General features: G+C 44.5%; 1 long non-coding RNA gene across 3 annotated transcripts; it reads right to left on the minus strand.

The window, feature by feature from the left end:
• Nucleotides 1–1,924: 1,924 nt before the first annotated feature.
• LOC309373222 lies at nt 1,925–21,114 on the minus strand. Of its 3 annotated transcripts, none has more exons than XR_014169864.1 (4): nt 18,095–21,114; nt 17,604–18,056; nt 6,930–8,153; nt 1,925–6,806 (listed from the first exon to the last, which is right to left on the minus strand). It is a non-coding gene; the product is annotated as an uncharacterized lncRNA (long non-coding RNA). The 3 variants fall into 3 exon arrangements; XR_014169865.1 differs by having other exon boundaries at nt 17,604–18,060; XR_014169866.1 differs by having other exon boundaries at nt 17,604–21,114.
• Between the last annotated feature and the right edge of the window lies 1 nt (nt 21,115).

Below are 21,115 nucleotides of genomic sequence, written 5' to 3' on the forward strand. Positions count from 1 at the left end.
TGCTACCAAAACACACCCAAAACTGTTCTTCGTCTTGGAAACAGCTGGTGTTCTGCAGCGGTTGCTCAGACCTGGTCACCCAAATGCAAACGAGGATGCACATGGTGTACACCTCAAATTCTGACATCTCAAACGTTTGGAAAGGCATTCAGGACCTAGAGCTCAGGCATTAGATTTGAAAAGCCGAGATCTCTGGTCTTTGGAGTATCAGCATAGAGATCTGCAATGTGAATAGGAGTGACCAGTGCAGTGAGGCAGTGCTGCATATCTGCTCTTCAGACACTGGTCTTGGATGGGAAGGGGCAAGCAGTCTGGAACTCCCACCAATATGCCCATGCAATCTTGATCATGCCCCTACATTGCGCTCTATGAAAACACCAGCCATGTAAGTGGCGGAGGTGCCAGTGTAAGTAGGGCAGCTCTATAACCAGTGGCGGACCTACATTTGGGGGCCCCTGAAGCTCGAACTGTCATGGGGCCCCTTTCGCAACCAGCAATGAGGTCTGGGTAACCACTGTTACCTTCTTCAATGGGGTCAGATCACCACACCTTTACAACATCAGTGTTACTGACTCTCAACCTTTGGGACTGTTGATCTATAAAAAGCAAAAAATAAATCAATTTGAGTCATGTGATTCTAACTGGGTCTAAAGGTAAAGGTAAAGGGACCCTGACCATTAGGTCCAGTTGTGACCAACTCTGGGGTTGCAGCGCTCATCTCGCTTTATTGGCCGAGAGAGCCGGCATACAGCTTCTGGGTCATGTGGACAGCATGACTAAGCCACTTCTGGCGAACCAGAGCAACACACGGAAACGCCGTTTACCTTCCCGCCAGAGTGGTACCTATTTATCTACTTGCACTTTGACGTGCTTTCGAACTGCTAGGTTGGCAGGAGCAGGGACCGAGCAACGGGCGCTCACCCCATTGCGGGGATTCGAACCGCTGACCTTCTGATCGGCAAGTCCTAGGCTCTGTGGTTTAACCCGCAGCGCCACCCGCTGACCCCAAAATTTTAAGCAATGTGACTGAAGTCACTTCTGGGGCCTGTCTGGAATTAGAGCCCCTGAAGCTGAAACTTTATTTGTTTCACATTAGATCCACCCTTCCCATGATGCTGTCCTGCAAGGAGGCTGCTCCTCCATTTCAACAAGTCACCATGTCCTGCAAATTCATTTAGGCTCTTATAGGAACATAGGGAAGGGCTTTATCTTTGAGTTAGACTACTGGGCCATCGAGCTCAGCCGAAAGACAGGCAGTGGCTCAGTCTTTCTGATGCACAAACCTTCTGCATAAAAAGCATGTGTTTTACCACTGGGTGTAGTTGCCTACAATTTCACCTAGACCAGACACAGTCCTCCACTCTCTTTACTCCAGCAGACTAGAGGCTCTACTCCCAGCTCCACCCAAGTACACAGAACAAGCTGAGATTCTACATAGGTTGGCAGTACGTTTCCGAGCACAATTCAAAGTGTTGGTGCTGACCTTTAAAGCCCTAAATGGCCTCGGTCCAGTATACCTGAAGGAGCATCTCCACCACCATCGTTCCACCCAGACACTGAGGTCCAGCTCCAAGGGCCTTCTGGCAGTTCCCTCGCTGTCAGAAGCCAAGTTACGGGGAACTAGGCAGAGGGTCTTCTTGGTAGTGGCTCCTGCCCTGTGGAACACCCTCCTACTAGATGTCAAAGAGAAAAATAACTACCAGACTTTTAGAAGACATCTTAAGGCAGCCCAGTTTAGGGAAGCTTTTAATGTTTGACACACTATTGTATTTTAAAATTTGTTGGCAGCCACCCAGAGTGGCTGGGGAAACCCAGCCAGATGGGCAGGGTATTTTATTATTATTATTATTATTATTATTATTATTATTATTATTATTATTATTATTATCACCACTGGTGTAGTAAACCATGTTGCACTTTATCAATGGTCAATATTCAAAGAACTGTGCAATGTTCCACATTTCCCTATGACAGAAAGGCAGATTTGCAGGGACACTATGATAGTGTTGACAGTTGTTCTGCCATACTGGTTCAGGTGGAAATGACAGCCGTGCTCAAATACAGAAAATGCAACGTAGTAATCAAATAAGGAGCTGCCATATACCGCATTATGTCATAGGACGGTCTAAAATATTTCTGGCTATTCAGTGCAGCAGTGGCTTTTCAAAACACCAGCCAGATACCTTTCCTACAGAATCTTTCCTGCTAGCTAAGATCTGGGGACGCTGCAAATTTAACCCAAGTCCTCCTCTGTGAAAGCATGTACTCTGCCTCCGAACTTTTATCCCCAGTGGCAGTGATCTTAATACAGAGAACGCCTCCCAAACAACCAGCCTTTTCAAAAGGTTATCCAGCACAGATCTAACATCAAGACAGCCAGTTTCAAGAGAACAGGAACCGGAGTTGATTTATGAAAGTGTTTTGGACGCAGTGCAGTCAACATTGATTGACTTCTCCAGTGGATTTTGATAGCTTGACCTGGTCTTGTAAATTATCCTACGTATGGCCATGTTACCATAAAATACACTGTGTCCTGAAAAAGCTTCAGAAAGTGAGTGGAAGGAGTGGCTGGAGTTAGTCACCATCTGTATTTGTTTTGCAGCATTCAGGAGAGGAGCCCGAGAACACGCCGAGAAATCCATAGGAAATGTCAGTCGCGTAAATCAGCCATGGGGCTACCTTCCTTCAGTGACAGCTCTCCTTGACATCTTCACTAAGATGTAGGCTGCCTTGTTTGGAGGAAGGGCTATAGCTCAGTGGCGGAACATCTGCTTTTCATGCAGAAGGTCCCAGTTTCAATCCCTATTAACTCCAGGTCGGACTGGGAGATTCCTAGGGAGCCACTGCCACCACTCAGTGTAGACCAGGTATTCCCAAACTTGGCCCTCCAGATGTTTTGGGACTACAATTCCCACCATCCCTGACCACTGGTCCTGTTAGCTAGGGATGATGGGAGTTGTAGTCCCAAAATAGCTGGAGGGCCGAGTTTGAGGGTTCCTGGTGTAGGCAATACTGGTCTACATGGACCATTTGTCTGACTTCATGGAAGGCAGGTTCCTGCTTACAGCTGTGCAGAATCTCCTCCCGCCCCTGGGAAATTTCACTAGCCCTTTTGCATCCTCTGAAGCCTCTTGTGATACTTCTCCCATCCTAAGCAAAGCCCTATGAAGCTCACTGTTGGTGAAGTTCAACCAGAACTTTAGTCCCAGGTCTCACCAACATTTCCTGCTGCATGTTAGCATTTCTCCCTCAGCCCGGCACTTGGAAATGGACAAACTAGTGCTGGTGAGAGGATGATGCCCACCCACAGCACTAACAGCTTGCCGTAATGTTTTCTCAAGAGGGGATATTTGCTAGTATTGGGCATGACTGTAGAAGCCCTCTGCAACTGGCAGTCAGTGGGACGCTGCCTCTGAACATAGGGCTGGTCAGCCGAGTCCCACATCCTTCTCATGATAAGGGGCCAGGGATGGGGAAATCTGTCAATTTCGGCTTCTCTCAGTTCCCCACCCATAACTTCCGTTGTCCACATTTCCACATCAGTTTGTGGTGTGTGTGTGTGTGTGTGTGTGTGTGTGTATTAAAGCCCTCAAGAAGATTCATCAGCATGTTACTGCTCTTTTCTCTTAATATACATAATTTCTGCATGCAGTTTTGCCCATTGCACTTTGTTGCAAAGCAATTTTCATTAATATAATGCACGTTTTTGCAAAGCAATTTTCATTAATATAATACATGCTTGCATTTTATTTTCATGGATAGATTGATTTCTTTGCACACTTTACCTGCTTACATGCATTTTTGTACACATTACTTGGCTGGAGAACTGCGCTGCAAAATTCAGACAAGTGCAAATTTCAGAGGATGGCTAGCGTTTCAGTTGTTTCGGAAAGTTGTTTGGGAAAGTGCAAACTGGTTTAATTCACCTTCAAATGCAAACTGAATTAAATTTCTCCCCCCTTTGTGGGTCCCACTGCAACTACTATGGAGCAAGCAGAGGATTATCTTTGAAGCAGGGTCTGCGCACCTTCCTTTGCTGGCGTTACTTCTGCAGGGCTTACACACACACACACACACACACACACACCTCCCTTTTCCCTGCTTAACTTTTGCTTGGACTTATGCTCTTTCCAAAGACTGAACCTCTAACTTTTAACATCTCCGCCGAAGAAGTTAAAAAAAGAACGGCCGGTCATCCCAAGGCTCCAACTGAGAACGTGTGACTTTCACAATCGGGCTCTGGTGTCCTGTCCTTTTGGAAATGAACTTTATTCTCGGTCGCTGTTAGCTCACCGGATTCCTCAGTCCCTGAAATGCCTCTGCTGATCTGCCTATGTAAGGCCTTGGCAGGAGTGGCTCCCGTCCCCACAGCTGTTTGGTCACTGATCACATTGCACTTCGACACTCGGTTATCAAGAGGCAGCCTTGCCCTACTTGATTGCCCAGATGCCTCCTGAATACAGTTTCACCAGAAGGGCAGCTGAGAATGAAGACTATTTATATCAGCTGTTCCATACTCCCCTTTGGACTCATCTGAGGGACTCTCTGGGCTTTTTTAGATAGGGTGAGACGCTCTGTCAAATACTGGCCATATCTGGGCATACAGAGACGCTTGCAAATCCAACACCCTGGTTTATTAAAAAACCTAACATCTGTTCAGGATGTCAGTTGCCTTGACAATACAGATAGAGAGATAGACAGACAAACGGATAGATTCCCTTCCCTCAAATCACTATTTTTTATAAAGGGTTGGTCTATCTAAAAAAAAGAAATTGCAAATAAAATAAATCCCTCCCCGCTACTCAATTGCTTTGAAAGTAATGTTTCCCCTCCTGTTTAAATACTGCTTGTCAACCCACTTCATTCCCATTTTGAAGGAAAGAGAGGTCGTCACATGCCATATTTGTACATATATCTAACAACTTTCCAGAGAGTGGCTCTGTTAAGCAGGTGCAAATAAAGATATGCGGACTAAAAGCCCGGATTTGGTTAAAGGGAGCTTGCAATAATGCGCTAAAAGCTTGCTGCTGAAAGGAAGAAATTGTGAGATCTAAGGCCAGATAAAAATAAGATATGGATTTTGATGCATCTGTATCTGTCTGGAACATACAATCAGGCTGTGCATCGTATATAGCAAAATCGCACATTATGCCATTAGCCTGGCTTTCAGAGTGACACAGGGTGAAAAGGAGGGTTATTGTACTGTGCACAAGTGACAAAAAAGAGATTGTACATGTAGCCAAACTGCATCCTGCTGACTGATGCAACTACGAGAGAGTCAGTTCTTCTCACCACAGGGATAATTCGCCCCTTTGCTAAAGTTTGCCAACCCCTTCCCTTCTGGATTTTCTCTCCTTTTGTGAAGGAGGTTCCTTGCCCTCACCCTAGACTACCACCGTATATGTTTTGAGAGTCAGTTTTCTGTATTACTTTTCCCTGCCTTGGTTTTTATAAGGCGCATGGCAAAAAATACTGGCGATACAAGTCTTTGTAAAGTCAGAATGGCCAGATCTGAGTCTGAGATCTTAAGCTTCTCAAAGTCAAGTTCACCTTACACCTGTTCCAAAATTATTGCAAAGGCTCACTATCCAGTGAGGAGCAATGGCCGATACCACAAGGTTGCAAACTTAACATGCGATGGGAGATGTCGTATAACCATCTTATCTCATTATAATGTAATTATAATTCCATATATACAAAATCTGCCTGTTGCACTGCCAGTAGCATGCCCATATACATTCTCCGGGTTTTGCTCATATTTAGGCCCAGTCCACATGCAACTGTACACCACCTGATTAGCACAGATCAAATATTCCAGATCACTTTGATATCCCCTCAAGCACGATGCTTTTCAATAGAATTGGCTCAAAATGCTCAGTTGCAAGTTGTCCAGAGCTGAGTAATCAAGTGTGAAGCAGTCTCGCTGTGACATCCTGGGCTCAGTCTGTGTCTAGCAGTCCTATCCTCAGAGCTAATACTCGCATCAAACATTTACTGCAAATTTTGTATGGATCGCACAGCCAGGTACACTGACTCAGTCAGGCAGCCTGTGTGGTCATGCAGTACTTTCAAACACCGCGGAGGAACCCAAGACAAATTATCAACGCAAACAGATCTGGGGCACGAGGTTACATCCAATGGTTGCATTGTACTATCGGGAAACACCAGACACCTGGTTTTCACCCATTCCCACCTTCATCCACTGCAGCCTTCTGCAACCCCCTCACAAATAAAGCTGATCCTAGTGACTGGGAAACTATGGGATATGACACGGAGGGCTGCTTTGACTAAGGGGGAATCACCAGAAATTGGGTGCCCTACCTTGCCCAAGTGAAGTCACTTTCTGTTTGTACAAAGCCACTGTTTGGATACAGCCTGTTATTTCATCTTTCCCCCTTTTCTAATTTGCCCTTTGATCTTAATCCCAGGAAAAGTTTGACAATCCAGAGCTATTAAGCAATATAACATAAACTAAAACTCACAGGCAAACAGAATTAAATTGTGATAAGATAATTTGCTATTGTCTTCCTAGAAATAGCTGGTTTCCTTTTCTCTCTCGCAAGAACTGGTGCTTCTAAGGACTACACCATAATATTACTAAATAACCAGATGAGAATCTACACCATCATCCCATTATTTATTTCAGATGTTGATATCCCTCACCCTTCTACCGAAGGCATGTGAGGCAGCTAACAAAAAAGCTTAATAATGATTGAACACATGATCATAATCAAACAAATAACATAGCATAGCTCTCACAAGTTACTGCTAAGGGTAAGGACCATGGTTAAGGGGCCGGGAATTAGCTTTGCCTCCAGAACATCTCTGTTTCAGTGCCTAACATCTCCAATTAGCCGGTGATGTTGAAGAATTCTATCTGAGACCCTGGAGAACTAATGCCAATAAGAGCACACAGGGCTGGGATAAACGGCCCAATGATCTGACTGAGTATAAGGAAGCTTCCTACATTGCTCCTGAAATGCTTGGCCAAATAAAACCACTTGCCACCCAAGTTATAGAAAACTGGGCACTACAAACAAGTTTTACTCAGACCTAAGTTAGTCATCGGGACACGGGTGGCGCTGTGGTCTAAACCACTGAGCCTGTTGGGCTTGCCAATCAGAAAGTCGGCGGTTCAAATCCCCACGATGGGGTGAGCTCCCATTGCTCAGTCCCAGCTCCTGCCAACCTAGCAGTTTGAAAGCATGCCCAAAAGTGCAAGTAGATAAATAGGTACCACTCTGGCGGGAAGGTAAACGGTGTTTCTGTGTGCTGCTCTCGTTTCAGTGTTCCATTGTGCCAGAAGCGGCTTAGTCATGCTGGCCACATGACCCGGAAAAACTGTCTGCGGACAAATGCCAGCTCCCTCGGCCTGTATAGCGAGATGAGCACCGCAACCCCAGAGTGCAACTGGACTTAACCGTCAGGGGTCCTTTACCTTTTTTCTTTTTTAAAAGTTAGTCATCTTCCTTGTTTTTAGTGGGTCTGCTCTGGGTTGGAGCAGCACTGGATACAACTACAGATTTTATGGGAGAGTGCCCCCCCTCCAACCAGGTGACTCCTCTGAGAACACTCAAATTACATATGACTTTGAAAGGGGATTTGCCCAATTCAAGGATGATGAAACTGCCAATGGCTATTAGTTAGGATGGCCCTATGCTACATCCAAGATTCAAGACAGCATGTCCAATGACTGTCCAACTGAGTAGGAGAATGATATTGCTCTCATGTCCACCTTGTGAGCTTGGTTGGCTACCATGAGATGCTGGACTAGATGGACCTCTGGTCTTCTTCTGTTCTCACGTGTGGTAGAAATGCGTTTGCTGCTCAAAATGGCGGTGTGCCCTCTTCCTCTATACCATAATTTGGAAATGCATCGCATGAGAACATGTAGTGCATTCCCCCGCTTTCAGTCAATAGCAACTGGTGTTGCAGGAGGAAGCACCCAACACAGGGAAGACTTTCTTCCCTAACTAGATGTTAAAGAGAGAGGAGGGGTTAGGGCTGGATGAGATACGTAGCTGACATTTCCAGCAGCAAAACGAGCATTTCCCATAACATTTTCATTTAGAGCCTGGGAATTCGCAGGTCAGCAAAGAAGCAAACTCACACTGTCAGCGCAGGAGTCCCATTGATACATTTTTGTTCCTCTTCTAGAAGCGGGAGAAAAGGAGAAGCGGGTGGAGGCAAAAAATTGGAGAGCAGAGGAAAGAAAGGAAGAAGATAAGGAAGAATGTAAGCTCTTGAAATAAGGAATGAAAGGAAAGCAGAGAGGCAGGAGGAGACAGAGAGGGAAGACAGGGAGAAAATGGGAATCGGCAGAGGATTCTGCTAGGTGATTGGCTAAAATGGTTTTCCCATGCCACATGGAAGATCTTTTTGAAACTTAGTTATCACAAAGATGACTACAGAATCCAAGATGGACTGATCAGTTTGTTTCTGGTCTGCCTCAGTTTCATGCGTGTTCACCAATAAGCTCATTCCATCCAAGTCCCACATTAATATGCATTTTTTGAAAACATACACAAGAAATCATATTTAAATATGTGTTTTATCGCAAAATACATATTTAAATAGGCAGTTAATCTTGGTGTACACATTTCCAAAAATATTTTATTCTAAATTATACATCTTCAGCCAAGGCCTGTACCGCGCAATTCGGACAGGTGCAGAAGCTGAAGGATAAACAACGTTCCCATCTACACTTCAACCCCAAAGCTGCAAATCAGGTGGTTTCACACAAACTGAATTCCCCAAGCATACCTGCACGCTAGTAAATTTTGAGCTGCAGGTTCTTTAAAGTAATTCAGCAAATCAGTGTGAACTGATGTTTAGCCTTATCATTCCACCGGCCAATTTTTTGTGTGCGTCGAATTCACAGTGCAGTCATTTATCAATGTGCAATATGAGGACTACCAACTACTGAATATTGTCAGCATGTACTTGCCAAACAGAGTCATAGGACAGATAACAAAAGTTAGAATGCACTGTGTTTTAATTTGTAATAGAATCAAGCACTGAGTCTAGCCTTTTGCTTAATTTAAGCACCACCATCATCCATTTTTGCAAAGGCAGAAACTAACCCTCCTTTCCTCAGCATACTTCCTGAGAAATGAAACCCACAAATCTAGTCACACATTTAGGATCAAGATATGATAGGAAGTCAGTGATATGGCAGATTGTGAGGTCACCTTTGTACGCTAATGATATGCATCCTTTTTATCTTATTGCACACATTTTTAAATGTCGTTTTTAAACTTTGGGGGCTTTTTTATTACAACCTCATGACTTCAAAAACAACCTGCACACTGCCCTATAAAGCTGACAGTTTGAAATGAAATTTCAACTAAATTCTGCACACTATTTAGGCAAGAAAACGCTAAAGGGACTAGTTTGCTGCCATACCACTTTCTGCCTCAATGTTGCAGCTTAACCGGTTTGAAAAGCAAAGTTCGGCGGGATCAAGGCAGAGGAAATGGGGATCAACGCAGGAAAACAGCAAGCAATCGTTTGGTCTTCTTGAAAAGATTTAAATGCACCACGTGATTAAACCATGTCCTTTAAAGCCATGCCATCCACACACACTCCCCCCCCCCCAGCGTATGAATGGCTTGCATCAAAGCCACAGTCTCTGCTAGCTCGGAGGAAGGATATGAACCAAGACATTAATGGCGGGTGGGTGGAGTCCTTTCATGCGGCCTTCCTCTTCCTCAACCTGTCTCAACACGAGGGAAGCCCTGCCCAGTTAAGTTGGACTCCAGAGCAGAGAGTTTCACTGCACTGCAGTGCTGATCTGTTCTGCAACCAAACGTGCACGCGAGCCCAAACCCTGAGTCAGCACAATTCCCCCCCCCTCCTTTTCGATTGGTTGGTCTGAGTCCCACATTTTCCATTTCTGCTAAAGTGGCAGCAATTAATACATCCCTACACCCCCCCCCCCCAAAAAAAGCCAGACACTTCTTTTCCAAAGAAAACAATACTATCCTTTCCCCTTTCGAAGAAAGACACAGATATCCCCCCCAATCCTCAAAGACCTAAACATTCCAAGCTTCTTTCATTATAAAATTAATTTATTGTGTGTCTGTGTACGCGCACATGCAATCCAAGCGATGCTCACTGTGATCGACTTATGCTGCAGCAGCTAAAATATCTGTCCTTCAGGTCAATCTAATCATGCTTAATAGCAGTTTAGTCCTCAATGCAACATTTTTCACATTCGGTCGACAGTTTTAAGTAAGACTGCTGATGCACTCCTTTCTTAGGCTTGTTTTTTTAATATATTTTTTTAAAAAAACTCCAGGCCGGCGCATGCACAGAGATACTTGCGCAATAAAATGCTTTATTGCTCTTGATGAACGCACTATTAAACTTCAATTGCAAGCTGCCATCTTCTTTATTATTATTATTTATTTAGAAACAGGGTGTGGAAGTGTATTTATCTGGTCACCTGATTCCCAAGGGCTAAGGAAGAAATAAAAACGTCTCCACACATATTGTGTCAGCTTAAGGAAACAAAACCATTCACAAAGTTGCACCGAAAAGCCGGCAAAATAGCCACTGTATATTCAAGGACTCTCTCCCCCTCCAACCTTACATGTAAAATGTTCATTTATGGATTTTTTTTTTATACTTATAAAAAAAAGTCTGGATTTTGTGGGGCATAGAGTATGAAAATGTAACTAATTTGGTTCAGTGGATTTACGGCTTTTTACAATCCTCGGAGCTACTGTTTTTCACAACTGCCTCTTAAAACAAAATCCTCGCTTAGCTGTTTGGATGACAGCTCTTGAATTTCTCAACTTGTCCTGATGGAATGACTTGCCTCGCGCAGCTGAGCTGCGCCAAAGAACTTCAGGAACGACCCCGTGATAAAGTGAGCAGGACTAGGTACCTGTCTTTTGCCTGTTTGCTTTATTCCATTATTTTTTCCTGAGTGGCTCCTCTCATAATTATTTCACAGGGGAAGGAGTTTGGAAATCAACTGCATTTTGAACAGCAAAAAAGGGGAGGAAATCCAATGAGGTGAGATCAGCAGATCTACAACGGAAGTCATAAAAAGAAATTCAAATCCCCCAAATGGGCCATTAAAGACAATAATAAAACTTCACTTCGGTTCAATCCATTCCGAACATTTGTTTTAAAATTACCCTGTATTTATTTTTTTCAATTTCATCCTAATGCCCCCCTTTAAAAAAAAAAAAAGCTCATAATTAGAGGGCCAGAAAACTAAATTAAAAATACACACAATACGCGCAGGCTTCTGTTAAAAATGTTTTCTACCTAATTACACCTTTCAGGCTTCCTTCCTCCATCCTCTTTAACCCAGTTGTTAAAACACCTAAAAAGGCAAGCCCCCCAAATTTGCAGCTGCCAACATATTTACATACACATTTAAATCTGCATGGTTTAGTTACTCACTTCCTAATGTGATTCCCTTTGATTAACAAGCATATTAATTCAGAGGGGAGAGAATTAAAAGTAAATCAAAATGGCATTGAAGATGCATTTCGCTCAAGTAAATCAGCCCTGGAAATCGAGCAATCCTTAAAAAACAGCGAAATGAATATGTCAGTGAAACCCACATTAAAAGGGAAATGTGACCATCAGCTAGGGGGCATAGAGTGGTCCCCTGAAAGGATTGTCCCTTATTCCAGAATAATTGCAGTTCATGAAGAACATAATGGACGTCTTTCAGCACTCTACACAACAGAAGTCCAGAGCTCTGCAGTTTTCCTCCTTTTCAAACATTTTGCACCTATATCTCATGGAACAACAGGCAGATCCCACCCCCCAAAGCAAGGTGTGTCCCAGAGGGATGAATCTCGTTTTATATTTGAGACAGTGACAGTATTTGTCCCTCTTTTATATTTAGTGTGCCCAGACAAATGTCGGTGATTTATAGCCCAGGGAAAGCTGCAAACTTAAGCCTAGGAAATATCATTTTACTGCTCTGCCAAGGCTAATTCCAAAACACTAATGCTTTAATTTTAAACACCACATCATCCCATAAAATGTTAATGCTAAGCAGGGACTAGGGGTCTTTTATCGCCCTGAAATAGTTTAGCAGGCTCAAAGGTCTGCTCCTCCATCAGTAGCAGATGACTTCAGGGAAGAAGAAATAAACATTTTCTGGAGGAAAGAAACCAGCAATATGTATGGTATATGTTCTAAGGGGTTATGCAGAACTACAGAGTTATAGAATTTGAATCCAAACCAGTTTAGCTGGATCAAATCTATCCTAAAGTTAAATCCAACTAGGTCATACTAAGAATAAAAGGTAAAGGGACCCCTGACCATTAGGTCCAGTTGTGACAGACTCTGGGATTGTGGCACTCAACTCACTTTATTGGCCAAGGGAGCCGGCATACAGCTTCTGGGTCATGTGGCCAGCATGACTAAGCTACTTCTGGCGAACCAGAGCAGTGCACAGAAATGCCGTTTACCTTCCCACTGGAGCAGTACCTATTTATCTACTTGCACTATGATGTGCTTTCGAACTGCTAGGTTGGCAGGAGCAGGGACCGAGCAATGGGAGCTCACCCCGTCGCGGGGATTCGAACCGCCGACCTTCTGATCGGCACGTCCTAGGTTGGGTGGTTTAACCCACAACGCCACCCGCGTCCCCATACTAAGAATAGGCCCATAGAAATCAGTGGGCTGATTTCTCAACCCTGTTTATTTCAGTTTGTCGGCTCAAAATATGACTTGGATAGAACTCTTCATTTTTCTGCCTTAACTTAATTGGTGTATAAATCAGAAATCCCCCCTCTGCCCCCTAAATTATCTCATTAGGCAATCTTAGGCACTCCCTCTGTGCTTCAACCTTCCCGTACGCAATAAGATATTCCGACCTGCCTTACTAAAGCTGCTGTCATGCACCTGTAGTGTTTTTAACAAACCCGCACACCATATAAATCCCAAACATTATTATTGATTCTATGCAAATCTACCTAGTAAGAAAACTCCCTGAAATCATTGGACCTTACTTCCACATTATAGGCACAATTTGGAAAAAGTTAAGGACTTCCCAGGGGTCTTAACAGCCGTTAAATAATTTGGATCTGTGCTTTCTTTTATTGGAAGTAAGTCTTCCAATAAAAGGCCTGTGCTGATCCACCCCCCAAAGACAGAGAAAAAGGGTGGTATCCAACTAAAATGTCCCATCAGTCCAACAATTTCTGTTCTGTGAAACTTCCCCCATCTCCTTTCCTCATGCATGTCCTAGCCCATCCCAAATCTGTTCCAGACGGTCGGAGGAAAACCCGGTACTCTTTAGGGCAGGCATAGGCAAACTCGGCCCTCCAGATGTTTTGGGACTACAATTCCCATCATCCCTGACCACTGGTCCTGTTAGCTAGGTATGATGGGAGTTATAGTCCCAAAACATCTGGAGGGCCGAGTTTGCCTATGCCTGATTTAGGGGGCAAGTGGGGAGAGGATGCTTGGGGAAAGAAGGTGGGGCAAGTTCCAGAAATACTTCCACTGATTGAACACAATGCTTAATGCTAAAATAGGTACAACCCAAAGTTCTGGGTGGGCCACTGTGCCAGGCTGGTGTTTTGCATCCACCATAGTAGATCACTGTCCTAAAATCAGAAGGTCCTGTTTCCATGACAAGTGTAAACACAAGGCAGACTGAGGCAGCCGCCTCAGGTGGCAGAATCCAAGGGGCTCCCGCTGCTGCCGCTGTAGAAGCAAAGAGAAGAAGCAGCATTGGCTTCCGGGGATATCTTGCAAGAGCCCTGTGCAATCTTGTAGAGGCCTTTGCGCAGTCTCAAGAAGAAGAAGAAGAGTTTGGATTTGATATCCCGCTTTATCACTACCCAAAGGAGTCTCAAAGCAGCTAACAATCTCCTTTCCCTTCCTCCCCCACAACAAACACTCTGTGAGGTGAGTGGGGCTGAGAGACTTCAGAGAAGTGTGACTAGCCCAAGGTCACCCAGCAGCTGCATGTGGAGGAGTGGGGAAGCGAACCTGATTCACCAGATTACGATTCCACTGCTCTTAAGCACTACACCACAAGACCTGGACCTGGAAGCCACACAACCCCGGTGAGCAAGGCTTTGGGCCAGGGCCTCAAGATAGGGCAGGCAGGTGTACAACAACTTCCTCTTTTTTTGCCTCAGGCAGCAAAACAGGATCTGCCACCTCTGAGCATAGCTCAGAGTGTTAAGCCCTATCAATAAGGGGCTTAATTGTCTCCAGAGTGGGTCAATGGCAAGGAAGTAAGCGGTGTATCTAGTCAAGAGTGCCCTGCTTGCTCAAGAAAGGGGTGGTTTGATTTGTTTAGAAAATGGGGCCATTTGTGTCTTTTAAAATGGGGCAATCCACTGCGGCCAACCACAGTGCCTAGATTTCAAAAGAGGAGGGCTTATGCCCTCCCACTTTATGATAGACAGTTCATGCCTCTCCAAGAGAGAGATATATATAAATGGTGGCTTGGCCACATGCAATTCGCCTTAGACCTTCCAGAAGCTGCTCAGGGTAGTAGATGGAAGACTGTGAGTCAGCTCTCTCGTCTCTGCCCCTCTCCTGCAGCCTCCACCACCATTTGCCAATTTAGCTCCCTAAACATAGAGTGAGAACTTGCTCTTCAAGCCAAAGGTCACCCCTTTTGGCAGCCCAGCGTTAACCCAGATTACTGCTCCCTCTTCCACCTGTTGTAGGCTCCAGAGAGGCTGGCATGTGTGGGATTCTCCTAAAGAGCAAAGGGCACATGATGCCAGGATCAGCAAGGCCATTTGCCTTCCCTGGTCCACTGCCAGCACATCAAAACATTTTTTTAAAAAGAAGAAAAGAAAGTAAGAAATGTACTTTCTAGATCTCTGCAGTAGCTCAAGCTTTGGCTCCGGCCCAAATTCATGTTCTCATCCAAATCAGTGCATTAAACAAAATCTGATTGGCCGCCGTTAGAGATACCAGCCTCACTATTTCTGCAGTCACATCATCGATACAGAATTTGCAAAAGAATGAGAGGGAGGAAAGAAAGAAAGAAAGAAAGAAAGAAAGAAAGAAAGAAAGAAAGAAAGAAAGAAAGAAAGAAAGAAAGAAAGAAAGAAAGAAAGAAAGAAAGAAGTTTGCATTTGATATCCCACTTTATTACTACCCTATGGAAAGAAAGCCTTTTCACAATATTTGTTGAGTGAACTACAATATAAAACCCACTTCTGGTATATTTGGGGAAACATTTATCTAATTTCAGCACCAACACCCACTTATCATCGAGTTTCTGCTATCCACTTAAATCCCATTCCACATAAGCATGTAACAAGTGACAATGGGACTTCCACTGAGTAGATCTGGGTAAGGATTTGGGGGGGAGGGGGGAGGGAAGACTGCCCTTCAAAATCCTGCTTTTCTCTTTTAGCAGCACCAAACAACGCACAGAGCTAAGGTTTCCAAAGACAGCATCTGTCTGCTGCTTGATCAGCATCTCAGAAATGGGGCGGTGGGGAGGGGGGGGAGAGGAATCAAGACATCAGGAATCTCATGGCTTGTCAGATGGCTGTGTGGCGTGCAGCATCTTGGCAAACTAAGAATAACTTGACGTCAGACCTGCAGGCATTCCTCTTGAGAAGACAGTATGGTGCCACCGGTGAAATAAGTTAAGGAAGAGTTAATGTGTCACACCAGGGGGAGGTGGACAGTGGGGCCTGTCACTTGATTCAATTCACAAAATACAGTTCTTTGAGAATTTTAGGAATTTTATCGCATATGACAGGGGTCCTTTTTTTGTTGTGGCGGACAGGTGTTAAGACATTAAACAGACAAGAGAGTCATAATATCAAAGGCCCAGCAAGAAGCATTCAGCCCTTTTGACACCCCTCTTTTAAAAAATAAAAAATAAAAATTTTGCAAATGTGTTGTGGTGACAAATAAAGCTGCAAAGCTCCGTCGGCCCCTGACTATATCCTTTTTAAATACCAACCCCCCCCCCCAAAAAAATACCATTGGAATAGATGGGAAAACCTGCCTGAACCACACATATGCCCACACCCTCTTAAAATAAGAGGCATGTGTGTAATCATGCACCTACTCAATATCCTACATTCTAAAGCAGAAGAGGTCGGTATGAATTTGCTTTTTACAGGCTGAAACAAAAATAACTTTTAAACCCAGCAAAGGCAGAAGTTTCCGAACTCTGATTAGCCCTTAAAATGCCATCCGTGTTTCCAAAGCCGTCCCGTTGCTCAATATGCCTCTGTCACGCAAGACGCATGCACATATCCGCACATATAGATTTGGGGTGTGTTTTCTTTCCTATAGGATATCGAGGTCCATCTTCTATGTGGAAAGGGAGCCTTGCAAGCAGGCGAGGAAGGACGCCCCCTAAGCCTGCTTCTTTCCCCTCTTCTTCATCTTCTTCTTCTTCTTCTTCTTCTTTAAGGAAAAGAGAGCGAGAGCCCACAGAAGTGGACAGCGTGCTTCCCTCTGCCGTTGCCTTTCAAAGCCCATACCGCAGTCAGCATATTGAATATTTAATGTCCTCCTGATGAACACTTCCACCTGCTGACACAGGCAAAGTGACAGAACAATACACGCGCTGGAACACGACCATCAATTGACTCCCCAGTCAGTCTGCCATGTCAGGCATTAAATTAAAAAGAAAGAAAGAAAGAAAAAAGAGCAAACCTTTCTCTCTCTTTTAAGATATCCACACACACATGCACACACCACATTAGCGCCATTGCGAAGGTCCGTACCTGAAATACATACTTCTTTACATTCCATAGTTTGCGAGGTTCATATGGGCATATAAAGAAGTATGTCTCTCAAGCAGGTAGTTTTCGGGATGGGCATCTAAGAGGCTCGCCAGGTAGAATCCACAGCGCAAGGAGGTCTGAAAAAGAGCAGGCGTCTCCGCCTCGCCTCGCCTCCCCATCCCATCCCACCAGCTGCCAGCTTGCACAGACAGAGATGTCCACGTACCTTGCCTCTGACTCATCTCTGACCATCCACAGAGACCTCTGTAGAGGCACCTTCTACCCCTCCTCCCCCCACAAGAACAGGACAGGACAATACAGTGTGCAAAAATGGGGTTTTCAAGCAAATTTCGCAACAATTAATTTCCCCACATAGTGGCACAGTTTATTTCTTTTTTAAAAAGCAATATGCAATTATAAACAGTTGTCTGTGTTAATCCAAAAGCAAGTACAGATTTGCAAATCCACACACCTCAAGAAGGATTCCCCCCCCCTTTTAAAACCATAGTCTAGAAACTTTCAGCTATCATAAATATGCCCAATGCACATTATAAGGGAGTGAAGAAAAGGTTTAATTTCTTTGCACACACACTCAAGTAGAACATATTTCTTCCTTCCTTGTCGGCATATTATATATAAATACATTCCGTGCTGACTCCCTCCTCCCCACCCCCCACAACACACTTTTAAACAAAAATGTTCAGCACATCCACAAATAAAAACCAAAGAGTCCACTTTATATACGTAAGAAATCAACACATTCCGTACAGCGGGTGTAAGACAGCTCATCAGAAGGAAAGAAGAAGAAAAAAGCTCACACACTCAAACACAGGATAGACCCCCCCCCCATTTAGTCAGCGCAAAAAAAACATAAGAAAAAGGAGGGAGTTTCTTTCTTACCTCAGGCGTCCACTGATATAATTTCCCCCCTTTTTGTAGGTCACCGTAAATGAGTCTCAGCCTGAAGGATAGGAAACCCATAAAAGGAAAGGGCTCGGGGTTTTTTCCCCCATCTCTTTTTTTGGTGTGGAGGGGGCAGTGGAGAAGAGTTTTTCCCCCACTCTAAAGTATCTTCTGGTTGAACTTCGTGACATTAGAGGATGCCCGAAATAGACCTGAGGACAGGCGAAAATAAGACAGAGAACAGGAGAAGCCCAAGGTGGATGGGTGGATAGAGCTGTTGAGTGTAGGCCGGAGTGGAAGTCGGAAGAGATGCTCCTTGGAGTGTGTGTGTGTGTGTGTGTGTGTGTGTGTGTGCATGCGTGAGTCTCCATGTGTGTGAAACCTTGCCTCTCCCTCATGTTTGCATCAGGCGGTCTCTCTCTCTCTCTCTCTCTCTCTCTCTCTCTCTCTCTCTCTCTCTCTCTCTCTCTCTCTCTCTCTCTCCTCACTGGTTACCTCACAGCCACTCTGAGCTTTAAAGCCCCCTTAACAATGAGGTCCGAGTAGCACCACTGAGAATGACGAGTGCACTGAATAGGAGACTATTATGAGCAGGATTTAGACATCCAGCAAAGCAGGAGGTCACACTGGGTGCATAATGCTCGTTCAGCATTGCTGTAATGGTGCGCTTCGCTTGCCCACTCACCTGCTCCATCTGACGGCTACCTCTCTCTCTCTCTCTCTCTCTCTCTCTCTCTCTCTCTCTCTCTCTCTCTCTCTCCCCCTCCCTTCTCCCTCCCTTCCTGCCACCAGCCTGAGCCATGCAGATCAATACCAATTTACAGGCAAATGCAGAACGGCTGCCTTAATGTTAATGAATTTTACCATTTCTCACAGTCTTCTAATGAACCCTTTAAAGAGGGTTTAAGTAAACTTAGCAAGTGGCAAACTAAGCACTTTGGAATACTTAATTGTATTGATGGGTCTTTGCAACCCCACCCTCACAACCTCCACGGTGCATTTTAAAAAAACACAGTTGTGTTTGTTAAGCATCTCTGTTTTCTCCAGAATCTTCAGATCAGTGGTATATTATTATTATTATTATTATTATTATTATTATTATTATTATTAAGCAAAGCAGGCACCCTCATTCCACAAGTCAGCCAAGGCAGGAGAGTGGTTTTGTCTTGCTCAGATACATTGCATCATTTCTGTTTGAATATCTTCTACTACTACTATTCTTTTTAAAAAAGAAAGCAAGAAAGAAAGAAGCAGTAACAATATAGCAATTTGATAATTCCTTCATTTCCTTAGCTTTTCTTCTACACCTTCCCCGCCCCCTACGTGCACCCCCAAAAAGTATTCATTTCAACTGCAGCCAATTTCCTACGGTCTGGATTCAACAGAAGGGAACTCCCTCTGGTCTAAATGCACCAAGGCAGTGGAATTACATTGACTGAGATGGAGATAGCGAGAACGTGTCCTTTGCTCAGAACCCAGCAGCAACTACCCAGGGGGCGTGGGAAAGAATCATTCTTACCCAGAGCCACAGAGGCCTTCATGTGTCTTTCTCCTTAATCCAATAATAAAAAGTGCCACATAAAAAATAGCCACAAGTGGATGGCGACAACGCACTGTGTTTATTTGTCTATTTGTTCCCCTCCCTCCCTCTTTAAAATTACTGCAAAGGACACTTGGTTGCCTCCCTGACTCTTCCCTACCTGCCTGTACCGCTTTCTCCTCACGAATGGAGCATTTGCTAATTGGCAACTAGGGGAATTCCCTTTGCGAAAGTGCAAAGGGAAAGAGCAGAACCCTCTAGATGCAAAAGGGTTAGGGGACGACAGTTCCTCTTTATGAAGCAGCACAGAGGCTTTGTAGAAAACTCACCTCAAAGTTTTCAAGTCTGGCTTTGGATTAATTCAGTAGCCATTTGCTGCCATTGCAGAGGTGCTTTTGTGGGGTGGGAGGAGAGATGGGCAATTTGTGTTACGTTCACTCTTTGCACAGGGTTTATTATTGCCCAAAGTGCTTGTCTCTAGGTCTTTTCCCTTTTCTTTTAGCACAGCAGAATTATATAGCTCAGCTGCTGCTTTTACATTTAGTCAGGGTTATTTATCATTTTCACACCCTCAAGGGTAACGGAGGGCAAGTGTAGTTCCTCACGTTCATCTGGAGTGCTCAGTTCATTGATAGTGGGGAAAACCCTGCATGATAAGAAGGCGAAGGAGTGTGCAGAATATCTGGGGAAGAAAGGCACACTTTCTCTCTTCTAAAACAATAATTATAAGCAGGAGAAGGGCTGGGGAAGACACTAAAGTCAGGGTGAGAGTTGGCTCCTTGTGGGTGTGGTGGCATAAAGGCACCACACGCCCACCTTCCATTCAGAGCTTAGCTCCTCAACCCCCAGAGAGCCGGACTGCCAACCTCCAATATTTGCAAAATGGCCATCTGCGTCCAAAGGTGCAACATTCCGGCGAAAGTAACCGGTGGGAAAGTTGCAAGCGAAATGGAAGGTTACTAAACCTGCCCTGAAATTGAGTGCCTGTTCCTTATTGGATTGGCTCGGTTTTCAACGTTAGCAATGGTATTCTGAGCAAAAGGAGGAAAAGGGGAAAGAAAGGAAAAGTGTGATAGAGCCAGTTCTGGAGAAACAGAGCAATTACAGTGACAGCTTCTCTGACTATGCAATTGCACATTATTGCTGAGTGTTAGGAATTCATTCTTCCTCTTGCACACATGTACAGAGAGCACACTACAGAAGAAGAAATGCGGGCTGGGGAGAGGAGGGAGGGAACATCGAGAGATAGAGGCTGCAATCCCTTCATGCATTAACTCAGGAGCAGTCCCGCTGGAGTGGATGGGGCTACTCCCCGGTGCACGATCCAAAGATCACAGCCACAACGCATGGAATAAGTAGTCATTATATAGACATAGATCTGGAACACATGCATATCGGTGTGCTGAGATAACAGACACACAACTATGGCGGCACAAATACATATGCATGAAAACACTCTCTCTGGGGAGGCAGCGATCCTGCACTCGCCTCCTTTTGCAAAAGTAGTCTTAGGTCTGTGGCGCTGAAGCATTAAACACTGCACATGCTTTTTAGATATTTATACAGATGATCACTTACATCCTCGACATCAAATCCACAGTGCATTCTTGGTTATTGTGTGACTTTAAAAGTATGCATGGGGTGCCATCTGACTCCCCATACGAAAGATCATCTTCAAGGCCAAGGAAGAAGAAGAAGTAAAAAAACCCAAAACTACCTAGGAGGTGCTCTTAAGTGAAACTTGCATTTCTGTATCTTTGCCTCACCAATGTACCTTTCCTGGCTACGGGCATTTCTCCCTTCACCTCAACCTCCCATTTTGATTACCCATAAATCATGCACAGGTAATTAATGATCACAACCTTGGCATTTCAATGGTTAATCACCGCAGCATTAAGATCATGGCAAGTTAGGCTAAGTTTAACCACCTTGTATCTTCTCTCTCTCTCTCTCTCTCTCTCTCTCTCTC

Source organism: Podarcis melisellensis (genome assembly GCF_964234715.1).
Source record: "Podarcis melisellensis genome assembly, chromosome: 6".
In the NCBI taxonomy this organism is placed as follows: domain Eukaryota; kingdom Metazoa; phylum Chordata; class Lepidosauria; order Squamata; family Lacertidae; genus Podarcis; species Podarcis melisellensis.